Source organism: Oryctolagus cuniculus, chromosome 8, assembly GCF_964237555.1.
Source record: "Oryctolagus cuniculus chromosome 8, mOryCun1.1, whole genome shotgun sequence".
Lineage (NCBI taxonomy): Eukaryota > Metazoa > Chordata > Mammalia > Lagomorpha > Leporidae > Oryctolagus > Oryctolagus cuniculus.
Genome location: NC_091439.1, coordinates 105519876 through 105532337, shown reverse-complemented (window position 1 = coordinate 105532337; position 12462 = coordinate 105519876). Strand labels below are relative to the sequence as shown.

The 12462-nt window shown below is 38.7% G+C and overlaps 1 non-coding gene across 1 annotated transcript; it reads left to right on the top strand.

Annotated features, from left to right (window-relative positions):
• The first annotated feature begins 7097 nt into the window (after window positions 1-7097).
• Window positions 7098-7204, top strand: LOC127483382 (U6 spliceosomal RNA). Its single transcript, XR_007909555.1, has one exon. It is a non-coding gene; the product is annotated as a U6 spliceosomal RNA (small nuclear RNA).
• Window positions 7205-12462: the final 5258 nt, after the last annotated feature.

Sequence of the window (12462 nt, the reverse complement as noted above, 5' to 3'; positions counted from 1 at the left end):
GGTTTAAGGGAGCTTGGATCCTAATATTTGTTGAAATATGCAGACAACTAGCCAGGCCTTTTGAGCTGTAATTCCCAAATCTCCACGTGTCATTCTGTCCTCCTACTTGTCCATCAAAATGTCCCCTCTCCTAGGAGACCTAAGGAAATGCAATGAAAATATGAATATTGAGCTCTGCATGGAACCTGTGGAGATGCCATTTAATTCCCAAGTGACTTCACACCTGGAGGCACCACTTCCAACCTGGGCGGGGAGCAAACCTGTGAGGCTCATTTCTCTCTCGCTGTCTCTCTCTCTCCCAATGCAGACCGTAGCTGGGGGTGCTGGCAGGTGCTCTTTTTGTGTCCCCTTCCCCACTCCTCTTCTGTTCAGGCAAATCTTCTGGTCTAGCACCTACTCAGAAAAGGCAGTTGTCTGTGTGGGGCTACCCAGTGCTCACATGTGTGTGTGTCTGACGGTATGTTCATTTTTCACCTTTTAAACACATTTGTCATTTTGTGCATCTTATTTTTGTCAGTGTTTACTGTATTTATCTTTATGCATGACAAGATCCCAGAGTAAAAAAATAATATCCCCTCACCCACATTATAAGCAAATTACCAATAATGGGCAGAAGGATATACAGGATTCCTAAGATATTTAACATTTAAAATTTGAGTAAAAACTGATTTTCATTGTTTTTATACAAAGTTAAGCTTCAAAATACAATATCTTGCTATTTTAAAGGTATATAATAAAGGAACCCCACATGTGTTGAAACTTATTTTGGGAATCTAAGTACTCACCTGTTCTCACTCTCTTCATCGTTTTGCCGAGCAAATTGAGGCTGAGGAAGCTCAGACAGCCAGATATGTGTTTATTCTACAGTGAGTGAGGGCACAGTTAATGGCTTAAAAACCAACTAACCAACTGTGAGCAGGCATACCTTAGAAGGCATTGTGGGCCTGCGCCGTGGCTCACTAGGCTAATCCTCCGCCTTGTGGCGCCAGCACACCGGGTTCTAGGCCCTGTCAGGGCGCTGGATTCTGTCCCGGTTGCCCCTCTTCCATGCCAGCTCTCTGCTGTGGCCCAGGAATGCAGTGGAGGATGGCCCAAGTGCTTGGGCCCTGCACCCCATGGGAGACCAGGAGGAAGCACCTGGCTCCTGGTTTTGGATCAGCGCGGTGCACTGGCTGCAGCCTGGCCGCGGCGGCCATTGGAGGGTGAACCAGAGGCAAAAGGAAGACCTTTCTCTCTGTCTCTCTCTCTCACTGTCCACTCTGTCTGTCAAAAAAATAAATAAATATTTAAAAAAATATTAAAAAAAAAGAAGGCATTGTGGAAGAATCTAGGCAGAGAGAGATGACCAACACTCCTGGGAAGTAATTCAGATTTCTACAGAGGCATTGAACTGAGAACAGAAAAAAAATGAAGAAATTAAGACATATAAAATTGAGTTTGACATAATTGATTTATTGTGAGTTGAAAGCAAAAGAAAACAATCCACTTTACTCTGTAATAAACTCTTTGAAACTTTTTTTTTTCCTATTTATTCTGACTTCTGCTCAAAGGGTCAGGGAACTCGATATATATCTAGAATGATGTGTACCTGCTTTAACACTTTGAAAGTTTAATGTGATTTTTTTTCTCTAAGATAGATCTCTAATTAACAAATGGGAGTAGGTTTAATTTGGAATGAATCCTGTGATTTCTTGCCCTGCACCTACCTAGATGTACAAAATATAAATCACATGAACAGGTCCTTCAAGCAATGAAGTAAGCAGTTTTTTTTTTTTCATTTTAGCTTTAAGGAATATGAATATTTGGGAATTAAAAAAACCCAAGTAACCAAAAATGGAGATGAGTTAAATAGGGAAAAAAAGACAGCAAGCATACTACAGTCCCAAATCACATATTAGTTTAAAAAGCAAACAAAAATATGCATGGTGTTCTTGTTAACAGTAGAAAGACATCCCTGAACTCAGAATATCTTTGTTGTTATCTTCTAATTTTCCATGGTCATTCACTGGATGGATACTTCCAGACAGCCTCAGTAAGTCATGCACAAAAGTTAACACAAATGGAAAATTTGGACAAAGGTCTCAGGAAAGAAGACTATTTCTTCTGGTAGTAACTAAGAAGTCTTTCCCAAAGGCATTAGATTTCAGTACAAGAAGATACATTATTCCCCTTGGCATAGTATACTTTCTGCAAATCCTTAGCATTTTGCACATGGCAAAATAGGGAAATAAAATTATGTGGAACCAAAGATAGTACACTAAATTCTTATGGTTCCTTTTCTCAGAGACTTTATATTATTATTCTCATTTTATATGTGAGATCACCAATCACCAGTGAAAGAAACAGAGTAGCATGCATGAGGTCAGACTCAAAGTAGTCTATCTTTAGATCCCACATCTGTCACCTAGGATATATCCCCTAGGATAAATACTAGCGAAAAATACTGGTTTGATATTTAATATTTAGAGTATATTTTCTAGAGGCAATATTTTTTCTGGATAAATAAATAGTTATGCATGTGGGAATTTAGTGTAGTGGTTAAGAATTTGGTTAGGTACCACACCAGAGCACCCGGGTTTGATTCCAGCCCCAGCTTCTCATTCTGGAAGAAGAAGAAGAAGAAGAAGAAGAAGAAGAAGAAGAAGAAGAAGAAGAAGAAGAAGAAGAAGAAGAAGGAGGAGGAGGAGGAGGAGGAGGAGGAGGAGGAGGAGGAGGAGGAGGAGGAGGAGAGGAAGGAGAGGAAGGAGAGGAAGGGGGCAGGAAGGGGGAGGAAGGGGAGGAAGGGGAAGAGGAAGAGGAGGAGGAGGAGGAAGAGGAAGAGGAGGAGGAGGAAAGGGAGGAAGGGAAGGAGGAAGAGGAGGAGGAGGAAGAGGAGGAGGAGAAAGAGGAGGAGGAGGAAGAGGAGGAGGAGGAAGAGGAGGAGGAAGAGGAAGGAGGAAGAGGAGGAAGGGGAGGAAGGGGAGGAGGAAGAGGAGGCGGAGGAAGAGGAGGAGGAGAAAGAGGAGGAGGAGGAAGAGGAGGAGGAGGAAGAGGAGGAGAAAGAAGAGGAGGAGGAAGAGGAAGACGAGGAGGAACTATGATTTTATGAACATATCTATAAATGTCTGTACACTTCAAAGAGATTGCAAAAGAAAAATAGCATTATAAAGACAACGTGTTCTTTTCCTATATCTGTATTTTATTGTGCATAGTTTTATTTTTTGAATAATATCATGTTTTGAAAACTTAAAATGCAGGAAAATCATGTGTTTAATGATATTTACAGTATCTATATAGTCTATGCTTTAAATAAGAGTAATACAGTTTTGAAAATAAAAGTGGCAGGGTGAAACTTATATTACTGTATACTTAGGCTGAGGCAGAATGACTGCCCCACTGACCTTCAACTGACCTGGTCCTATGTCTGGATGTAGAAAGCCTACATCTACATGGAGTAAATAATAACTCATGATGTAAGTTAAGTTCTAAGAATTTTCCTGTAGTGAACAAATAGGAGTAGTTATTTTCTTGTTTTTAAGTCAAGGGAAATGCTTTTATACAATTACACTTTGAGGTCATTTCAAAATGATATAAAACATTGCTCCAAATGTTTTATATATACTAGGGGCACTTTTGCAGTGGGTGGTCTCCAGTAGTCTTCACCCAAATCCCCTGGTTGATGATATTTTATCACATTAGTTCAGTCACTGATTTCTTGTCCACTGCATATAAATGGCAAGAAATGTGAAGGGTCTGAGGTGCCATTCTGTTTGCAAGCTAAAGTATTCATAGACTCTGGCAGACATCAAAGCAGTTTTGAGCTAGAGACAAAGACTTTATTACTCACTGCACAGCAATGGTATTGACTCCCTGTTCCCACTGATTCTGTTGGCTCCACCATGGTAGGGAGGAAGAGAATGAAGGCACAGTGAACAATTCGTACCAAAGGAGTCTATCAAAACTGAAGAATCCCAAACCGAGGAAATCCTCTATCTTATAAAACCATTGCAATTAAATCCCTGCAACTTTTACTTCAGGGGAGACATTATTTTTATTATGCCGAGTGTAAAGCAAAGTGTTCTCTGCTGAGGGGAAGAAAACATCACCTGTATCTCCCATAGTTATTTGACGTGCAAACATCTTTGTAATGATAGCATGAGACAGAATCTTATCCAAATGTATAGAAATACAAAGATGCATGGGGAGTTGTCTTCCAACAGTAAAAAACCTTCCCTTGGTGAACACTGAAAATACACCAAGACATGATACCTCTATTAGTTCTTAATATTAAAGTGAATAATTTACAAAAACAGGGAGTCTCTCCTGAATATCTGTAGCATAACAAACTGAAGAATAAAAGCCATGAATATCTGGGACCAGCACTGGCCTGCAGTGCTGGCATCCCATATGGGTGCTGGTTTGTATTCTGGCTGCTCTGCTTCTGATTCAGCTCTCTGCTAATGCACCTGGGAAAGTAGAAGAGGATGGCCCAAGTCCTTGGCCTCTGCACTCATGTGAGAGAACCAGAGGAAACTCCTAGCTCCTGGCTTCCAGGTGGCTCAGCTCTGGCTGTTGTGGCCATTTGGGGAGTGAACCATTGGATGGAAGATCTCTCTCTCTCTCTCTCTCTCTCTCTCTCTCTCACTTTCTATGTCTAACCCCCTCTGTTAACTCTGCTTTTAAATAAATAAATAAATAAATCTTAAAAATGATTATCTCAACAGATGCAGAAAAAGCATTTGATAAAAAACAACATACTTTCATGATAAAAATCTTAAGCAAATTGGGTATAGAATTAATATTCCTCAGTACAGTCAAGGAAATTTATGAGAAACCCACAACCAAAATCATATTGAATGAGGAAATGTTGGAAGCATTTCCAATAAAATATGGAACCAGACAAGGATGTCCACCTTCATCATTGCTATTCAACGCTATTCAATATAGCTCTGGAAGTATTTGCCAAAGCCATTAGGCAAGAAAAAGAAACCAGAAGGATACAAATTGGAATGGAAGAAGTCTAACTATCCTTGTTTTGTAGATGATAGGATCCTACTTGTAGGGAAACCAAAAAAGAGACTATTGGAATTCATAAGAGTTTGGTAAAGTTACAGGATATAAAATAAGCACACAAAAATCAATAGTCATTGCATACACAAAGAATGCCATGGCTGAGAAAGAATGTATAAGATCAGTACCATTCACAATAGCTACAGAAATTAAATTGCTTGTTCTTTGAGCATGGAGATTTCTCCAGTTCCACACTGCCTCTCATACCTGGATTCATTAACAGAAGGTAGCTTTCCATGAGAAAAGTTCCTCCCCTTTTGTTCTCTCAAATTTGTTCCCTGCTCTGTGAAATCAGTTTTCGAGTTTGTTTGTTTGCTTGTTTTTAAGGAATGCCAAAGAAGGACACTGTACCTTTCAGTGAGTCTCCAAATAAGGACAGGAAGTCTTCCTATCTGCCACTCGCATTGTCACTCTAGTTTGTAGGTTAAGTTGCAAAATTATCTGTAAATTTTCTCTACTCAAAAGTTCATTTTTGTGGAGTGGGCATTTGGCACAGCAGTTGACACCATTTGGGATACACTCACCCCATATTGTAGTGTCTGTTTTCAAGTTCTGGCATTGCTTCCGCTTCCAGCTTCCTGCTAATGTGCACCTTAGAGGCAGCAGATGATGTATCAAGTAGTTGGGTCTCTGACATCTATGTGGGAGACCCAGGTTGGGTTTTCCTCTCATCAGCCTGGCTAATCCCCATCTATTTTAGGCATTTGGGCAGTGAAGCAAGGGTAGAAGGTCTTTCTCTATATGTCTCTTTATCAATCTCTGTCTTCATTTAAATAAAATTAATAATTCAAAATAATTAATTGATATTTGTATAGAATAATGTATTATTATTTTATCCAATATTATATGAGCTATTGATATTGAGATAAATTATTTTTTTAATGGCAGATGTCCTAAACAGCACTCTGGCCTCAGATCAGCCTTAAGGCATTTGGATCTGGCTGAAGAGCCCATGAGAGTATTTTAGGCAAGGGAACCCAAGACACTCTGGCAAAAAAACAAACAAACAAACAAACAAACAAAACCCTAAATGAAAGATCTCTGTGAGTGAGATCCCAGTAGAAAGAACGGGCCATCAAAGAGATAAATGTTTTAATAAATGAATTATTTATTTCTTATATTATTTTGCTTTAAAATATTTTGATTAAAATGATATACATTTTTCTTGTCTACTGTGCAATATTTCAACACATATTTGCAATGCAAAATGATGTAGCAAGAAACTATCCTTTTCTTTTCCTTGTCTTTCTTTCATGTTTAGAGCCTACCAGTTCCTCTCTTCCTGTTTTTCATGCAGTTCATAATATATTATTGTGAACTAGAGTTACCCACTAATCTGTAAACTCTAGAATTTCAATTTCTCTCTGAATGTGCTTTGGTACCTGTTATATTTGATTTTTAAATATCCCTAGATTTAGGAAGTGAGGGCTTTTGTTATCTCCTTTTGTCATTTCTCTATACTTTGAGAATTTCTTCAATTATTTCATTATAAACTACTTTATACTTTCTCTGAGTCGGGCTTCAAATCAGTCATTACTTAAGGGGGTCTTGTTTGCTTTAACAGGAGATTAAAATGTAGAGACCCTAGAAATATGTCTTAAGTGTCCCCATTACTATAGAGGTATCATAAATCCAGGTTTCTAGACAAATAGTTGAGAAATCTACACAAACATTAAACTTACATACTATACACATATGTTCTTATGTTTAGCTCTTACAAAACTTGTGCAAATGAGTTCACAAAAAATCATCAAGTGCAATCTAACATCTTCTCCCTTTTCAGATTCCCAATGCCCTTCTTTGACAGGGAGGGTCCTGGCTCCAATGGCTGCTGTAACTTGATGTAGTTGCTCAGTCTTGCTCAGTGCTCCAGATCATCTCAGAATATCAGCTGCTTCCTCCCCAACTGGTCACGGTGGTGACCACTGCCCCCTCAGTCCTTCTCCCACCATCACTGCTTGTCACTCGCTGCCTCTGTGGCTTCCTCATAGTCTCTGTGCCCATTCTGCTTGTGTGGTCCCTTCAAGGGAATAGAAATAGGAGAAAAGGTGCTCGCTTCGGCAGCACATATACTAAAATTGGAACGATACAGAGAAGATTAGCATGGCCCCTGCGCAAGGATGACACGCAAATTCGTGAAGTGTTCCATATTAAAAAAAAAAAAAAAAGAAATGGGAGAAAAGGAATGTTACTATTAATGTTTGCTTAGATAACTTTTAGTTCTCATATTATCAACTAAATTATTGTAATTGGACAAATAACAGTTATAATGTAGTTTCAAATAAGTAAAATTTAGAGGAGAAGTAATGCTGCCCAATATGGCCTAGATTTGTCTTAATATCATTACATGCAGATTTTAAATTAAGACATCATTTTTTCAAACAGTGAATGATGCCAAACTACTTTTTCTTCTAGTTTTGTTACATTAGAGTTGACATTCTATTAAATCAATGAAATACTGTTCAGTGTTATCCCAGCAGTGTGGAGTTTCTGAGGAATGCAAAAACCGGTGACTTATCAGAAATAATGTCTTTGAGCCATGGCTGGCCATCATATAACTTGAGTGGAACTCTGGTTCCCCAAGAGTTGAACTAAAACTCTGAGTAACTTAAGTGCTATAAAAGGGAAATGCTGTATCTTGACACCTCTTTAGGATTCTAATGTGGTTTTATAAAGATATATACAATGAGATGGAAGATTGCCTCACTTCTGATTGATGTATCAAAACTAATTCAATGTGTCCTGAAGCCTTAACAAAAGCTATGCATAGACAGTGATTTTAAAAAGTATTAAAAGAGCACTGGTGTGATGCCTTGTGATTCAAATAATCTTTGAAGGCATCAAGGCACGTTCATGTATGTTTTGAGTGAAAAAATATATCAGCGTACTGTCTAAAGAAAAGACAAAATTGGGGGGAATGCTACATCATTGTAATTATTGCCCTATGCACACCTTTCGGGGTAGGTGTGATTTTGGAATGCAGCATGAGTCATGTTCAAATCAGTGACTATGTGATTGGATAATGTTTGTGAACCAACAATTGTTTGAGAGTATATATTGATCTTATAGTAAAATGATGAATATTAGGTACTCAAAAATGTTAGCTATTATTTATAATCTGTTTTAGGAACTGTTTTAGGAACATGATTTTCGGAGAAGAAGTGATCTTTTCTGCCATTTAGTTGATCTGAGCAATCCACAAATATAACCAGGTTAACAATAATGCAAATCCAGCAAATCTAAACCATGTAGAAACAAAAATCCTAGCTTATGTGTGTCACAGCTGTAAATGAGAATTTCATGGGAAAATAATTGTTAATCTGATACTTTTCATATAATTATGTAGCATTTAATTATTTTGGCTAACATTAAACTAAATGAAAAATATAATAACATTTATCTTGTACTATTAGATATTAATCTGGAAAGCTCTCAAAAATAGCAGTTAAACATGTAGATCCCATGATTGTGTGCATTTTAAGATAAGTGTTTCTCAGATAAGATAACCATCAACCAAACTTCTGGGGCTTCTAGCTGTCCAACACACACCTTCCTTTAACTCTGCTGGTTATCATTTTCTCTAAGCTCCTTGTCATGGGACATTTTGGTCATGTTGCTCATTCCTAGCCCTTTTCAATTAAGCTGCCTTGCTATAGTCTTCCTTTTGCTTATTTTTGCCAGAAACACCCAAAAAATAGTTCTCTTTCAAATGATTCACTTGGAAAAAGTTCTGTTGACCTTCTACAACTATGACGCAGACCTTCCTTAATCCATCTTGTATTTAGATTTGTTTAGTGTTTGGAGATATATGTGGCTTTCACTCAGAGTTGGTCTTCACAGGAAGAAACCCTACTTAATTTATTGTAATAAAATGAAACTGAAAAATTGATGCTAAACATATACAATTGTTACAATTTTTTTTTACACAGAATAAATCAAAGGTTTATAGATGAAGAAAATTCTCTTGAAAAATCTTAAAATTTGGGGCCGGCACCTGGCACAGTAGGTTAATCCTCCACCGTGCTGCCAGCATCCCATATGGGCGCCGGTTCTAGTCTTGGCTGCCCCTCTTCCAATCCAGCTCTCTGCTATGGCCTGGGATAGCAGTAGAAGATGGCCAAGTCCTTGAGCCCTTGCACCTACGTGGGAAACCAGCAAGAAGCACCTGGCTCCTGGCTTCAGATTGGCACAGCTGCAGCCATTGTGGCCATCTGGGAAGTGATCCATCAGATGGAAGACCTCTCTCTCTGTCTCTCCCTCTCACTGTGTGTAACTTTACCTCACAAATAGATAAATAAAATATTTGAAAAATATTAAAACTTATTACATACTGAACCATAATTAACTTGTGTCCCTATATTTTTTGTTTATGAGTCAATTTGTATGTAGACAAAACTGGAGAACATAAAGGTGAAATATATGTGGATTAAATATATTACATAAATAACCATATTAAATGATCCCAAAGAAAATATGGTACTATGTTCTGGGTCTCTTAAATGCAAGATAAATATTTTCCAAAGAAAAACTCAGTAATTATCCAAGGAATCAGTGGTATGAGGTAAGAGTCTGTCTTATGCCTGCAACCTGCAATATTGTACAATTGCGTCTGTTGAAGTTGGGCTAACAGGGCTGAAATTCCTTCAATCACACAGCCACCGGGGGTTTAGGGTCTGGAAGATTTGCTGCAGTCAAATTGACTTTTCAGCAATAGGTAATGGGCAGAAATAAACTTTACTGAACTTGATTTTTGACCAAATACTGCAAACATTTTCTTTTCTAGTATCACTATAAATTCTTATTGCTTGTCTAAGGACAAGTGCATTTGTACTTTGGTATTATTTGGAAATTTTAGTCTACTACAAACATAGACTGCAGGATGAAACAATCTAATAGCAGTTAATGAATAATTAAAATGCTCCTGCTTCATATTACTTAATCATTGTGTGATTGTTTTTGGAATTCAGACTTACAGTATAGAACAGAATGGAGCCGGCGCCGCGGCTCACTAGGCTAATCCTCCGCCTTGCGGCACCGGCACACCGGGTTCTAGTCCCGGTCGGGGCGCTGGATTCTGTCCCGGTTGCCCCTCTTCCAGGCCAGCTCTCTGCTGTGGCCAGGAAGTGCAGTGGAGGATGGCCCAAGTCATTGGGCCCTGCACCCCATGGGAGACCAGGATAAGTACCTGGCTCCTGCCATTTTATCAGTGTGGTGTGCCGGCCGCAGCGTGCCAGCTGCGGCGGCCATTGGAGGGTGAACCAACGGCAAAAAGGAAGACCTTTCTCTCTGTCTCTCTCTCTCACTGTCCACTCTGCCTGTCAAAAAAAAAAAAAAAAAAAAGAAAAAAGAAAAAAAGAGAACAGAATGGAGTTAATGAATATTCTTTGTTTATTGAGGAGATGCTATCTAAATACAAGACGTAAAAACTCCCTAATATTAACCTCTGCCGAAATGACAAAGCTCTTCTTCTGCTTGTCTGTAGCTAGTTATACAATGATTTCCTTAAAATTATCCAAATTAAAACAAAATATTGCAAGAAAACCTTTTGGTTTTAATTCTATTAAAATTAATACTTTTCAAATGTCATTAAATTTAGTTTTGTAGTGATTCTTATTCTTTTTTTTTTTTTTTTTGACAGGCAGAGTTAGACAGTGAGAGAGAGAGAGAGACAGAGAGAAAGGTCCTCCTTCCATTGGTTCACTCCCCAAATGGCTACTGCGGCCAGTGCACTGCGCCGATTCAAAGCCAGGATCCAGGTGCTTCCTCCTGGTTTCCCATGCGGGTACAAGGCCCAAGCACTTGGGCCATCCTCCACTGCCTTCCTGGGCCACAGCAGAGAGATGGACTGGAAGAGGAGCAACCGGGACAGAATCTGGCGCCCAAACCGGGACTAGAACCCAGGGTGCCAGTGCCGCATGCGGAGGATTAGCCTAGTGAGCTGAGGTACTGGACAATGTGGTTCTTATTCTTGTGACATGTAAATATTTCTAATTACTCATTTGTCTTAAAATTCTGAATCTCCTTCTATTATTGGCTCAACAGTGATAAATAGTTATTTAACATTCAAAACAAGAATGCTTTTGAATTTCAATTTTTCATTACTAAATTTTACAGAGTGAGTGAGTTGAAGTCTGTAGTTTATTAAACACACTGTAAGTTGTCAGTAGTTGAGATTCCATCGCAAACATCACAAGTAAGTATCCTACCTACACGTCCCTTCACAGTCTCACAGTGTCTTAGCCCCCCCACCCCCCGCCACCAAAGCTGACAAACCTATTTCCACCAGAATAAGTTAGGTTCTTATGTTAGTACATTGTATTCATCTAAATCCAGTCTGCACTGTCAAATATGTTTGCAATTGATCTCCATTTCCTGACCTAAGATGCTCTAGAGTAACCATGTTCATCAATAAAAAGCTATTATTCAGGACAAGAACTGTGGGTGGCACATTTCAGAATTGTTTGTATATTATGTTTCCATCCATCAAGATACAAGAGAACTGCAAAATCCATTTTATTACAAGAACTATGACGAGAACTATGAAGTGCCTATCACACTGCATATAAAAATCATATTTTATTAACATAACATAGGTTAACAGAAGGGAGCAGCATGTGGTAAAGCATGAATTTGGGAAGTGTGCATTCTCTCTTTGTGCATATGTCCATAATCTCAATTTAGAATTCTTTGTGACTAAGAAAAACCTGTTGTATTTCTTGTATGGGCTTATAGATGTTCATTAATTCAACACTTTTGATAATGAACTATATATTAAGCAATTAATTAGATCCTTAGTATCTGCAAGAAATGATACATGCTCCTTGAAGAACAAAAGCTGAAAAGCCAAGGAGGAAGATTAGTCAAACATCTATTGTGGCAGTAAGAAGAATACACCTGTACCCTACTTGGTTTAATTGTATTCATGGGTCAATACAATTTTGTCACTACTTATGGGTCTGTGAATGTTGAAGGATGGTTGGCAAGGATGTGGGGGATAGAAACAAGGAAAATTTCACAAAGAAATGGTCCTTGTGAGCAAAAATACACAAATAAAACAAAATAGGAATATTTTAGAGAGGTCTTTTATTTAAGGGTCAGTGTTGTAGTGCACTGGATTAAGCTGCTGCATTCAACACCAGGATCTCAGGCATCCCTTATGGGTATTGGTTTGAGTCCTGGCTTCTCCAGTCTGATCCAGCCCCCCCACTAATGTGTCTGGGAAAGCAGTGGAAGGTGGACCAAGTGCTTGGGACCCTGATACCCATATAGGAGACCAGAATGAAGCTCCAACTTGACCAAGCCATGGCCATTGAGACCATCTGGTGAGTAAACCCAGAGAAGGAAGATATCTCTTTATAATTCTGCCTTTTGATAAAAAGACAAAACAAAAAGCCTTTTATTTCTATTATTTCC